Genomic DNA, 2,719 nt, shown 5'->3' with positions numbered 1-2,719 from the left:
GAACCGCTCACTTCAGTATGCTGTCATCCCGGGCTTCAGCCAGCTCCCTCTCGATCTGTTTCAGCTCATCCTGCCTCTTCTTCTCCTCTGCGGCTGCCCTCCTCTCTTCCTCTGCCCGAGGCTTCAGGTAACTGTAGCGCTTTGCTCCCTAGGCGATGCCGACAACCAGGGCGGAGTAGTGGCCGAGCTTGATGATCGGAGAGACCTGTACCGGTGGCACCATCTTGTCCCTGACCTTCGAGCCAGAAGCACAACTCCCATATTCTTTTTATATCATTTGTATTGACTTCTTCCTTCTCATTGATGCCTATTAGTCTCACATTGTTCATCTTTGTATCGTCTTGGAGGGATTGAATTATTTTTTCCTGCATCCTAGTTGTTTTAAAGAGATCTTTTCTTACTTTTTCACTAGCTGCAATGTTGTCTTTCAGGCCAGAAAGTCGATTTTCACTTTCCCTCAAACGATTTTGCCAGCTTGTGATTGAGGTTTTAATATCCTGTATATCACTTTGAACCTCTTTCATAGATTCCATTTCTTTCCTAAATTGTTTATTCAGGGGTTCCATCATTTTTATATTCTCCTCTATTTTTTTGTCAGTGTATTCTTTAGAAGCACTTAGTACTTCTTTGATTATAGTTACCACTACATTTTTTAGTTCCGAAATTATTTCTGATCTGATTTCTTCTATACCTTTCTGCAGTTGATTCTTTACTGTCAATGCTATTATTTCTGAGATATCTGGTGTGTGATTTCCAGTTTCCTCAGTGCTAGTGTCTTCTGCAGTTGTACTGGGTGGACTCGGGGTCTGGGACTGCATTTTGTTCCTTCTCTTTGTCATTTTGTATACCACTGTCTTCTGACCTTTGGTGTAGAGCTTAGAGTTATTACCTTAGCACCAGGTCTGGATCTATGAAGTTCAGATTCCTCCAGGTGGGTGTTGTTTGGTTCTGGCTGTGTGCTCCACTTCTTTCTGCTGCAGCTGTTAGAGCTGAACTCTTTGTGTCTCTCTGGGAAGATGTTCTGCTCCTGAATCAGCTGGGTGGGTCTTGCCTCTAGCCTCTTTGCATGGAGTTCTGCTGAAGGGTTCCCTGCTCGGTCTGCACTCTGGGTCTATTCAGGATCCCACAGCCCAGGTTGTCTCACTCACTCACCGGGCCTGCGCTCTGGGTCTGTTCAGGATCCAGAGGGCCCCGGGTTCGGCTTTGTTAATTTGTATAATTGTTTTAAATTTGGTTTCAAATAAATAAATAAATAAATTTGGTTTCATCATTTTCTAACATATGCATTCTTGCTGGGCATAGTGGTACACACCTGTAATTCCAGCACTTGGGAGGCTGAGGTAGTAAGATCACCAGACTGAGGCCAGCCTGGGCTATATGAGTTCAAGGTCAGCCTGGATTACATAGACCTTGTCCTCCCTGACCCTCTCCCCCCCGGCAAAAAAGGAAAAAAGCCTAACTTTTTTTTGAAGGATTTTTAAATCTGAGATCTGGAGTTAGTTTTAAAAAGGAAAAGAAAAAGGACAAAACAATAAAAACAAACTTTCAAAGCACTCTGATGGGATAACAATGGTTAATACATTTGATATTGTTAAAAATAGCATTTAAACTATCATGATACACTTATACTGTATACATGAATCTGCATTAGAAATATAGATATTTATCCATATGGAAACCTCTTATCTTTTTTAAAAAGTATGTTTTTAAATTTCTATTTACTTTTTTTGTTTGAGTTAGGGTCTCATGTAGTTTAGGCTGGTCTTGAATTCACTATGTAGCCTCAGCTAACCTTGAACTCAGGGCAAGCCTCCTTCTTCAACCTCCCAAGTACTGGGATTACAGACATTAACCAACATACACTGCAGAATTTCAGTGAGTCTGGATAAGTCCAATGTGGATGGACACTTAAATTGTTTACAGTGTTTAAAAAATATTCAACAATGCTGTGATGAATATCCTTGTACAAATATCTCTGTTAATTACCTGTTCTTTTCCTTAGATTACATTCTGAGAACATACTAGGCTAGGTACTGCTGAGGTGTAAAGTTAGAAAGTCAACAGACTTTGCTCTCTTCCTTATAGGGGAAAAAGTGCCCACTTAATTACACCCCAACACTGGAGAAATATTTTTTCATTTTGCTAGTGTTATGGTTTGTGTCTTGTTGTCCACCAAAAGCCTCATGTAGTCATGGGGCAGCGTCTAGAGATTGTGATTAATTCATGATCCAGTACTGGGACATTCCTCATATTGTCACTGTGTGTTAGCCAAAATTTGCCTGATTTCCATTATTAACATAAGAAAATGATGCATTCATGTAAGTTGTGTATCTGTCATGCCATCAATGAATATTTATAGAGGGGCTGGGTAGACAGCTCTATGGCATAAGCACCTGCCTGGCAAGGACAAGATCCTAAATTTGATCCTCAGTACCAAAAACAAATAAAAATTTGTAGAACAAAAACTTTTTTAAAAAAAATGTATTTAGTACAGGGTCTACAGGGTCTCACTAAACAGATTGGACTTGTAGTGGTCCTCCTGTTTTCAGCCTCCCAAGCGCTGGGATTATAGATGTGCACCACCATGCCTAGTTTTAATCATTGTCTCAGCGCACTCCAGGGCAGAGCCGATACAGCAGGCCAGGGGTCAAATCCTGGTCCCTATGCCTAAATAGAAAAAAAACTTTTAAACAAATACTAGTCTCCAATCCATGCCTTT

General features: G+C 40.7%; 1 pseudogene; it reads right to left on the bottom strand.

Moving 5' to 3' along the window:
- Positions 1–7: 7 nt before the first annotated feature.
- Positions 8–240, bottom strand: LOC101565895 (annotated as a pseudogene).
- Positions 241–2,719: the final 2,479 nt, after the last annotated feature.

This window comes from Octodon degus, unplaced genomic scaffold (assembly GCF_000260255.1).
Source record: "Octodon degus isolate 3935 unplaced genomic scaffold, OctDeg1.0 scaffold00053, whole genome shotgun sequence".
NCBI classification, from domain to species: domain Eukaryota; kingdom Metazoa; phylum Chordata; class Mammalia; order Rodentia; family Octodontidae; genus Octodon; species Octodon degus.
This window is presented reverse-complemented; position numbering and strand designations above follow the sequence as displayed.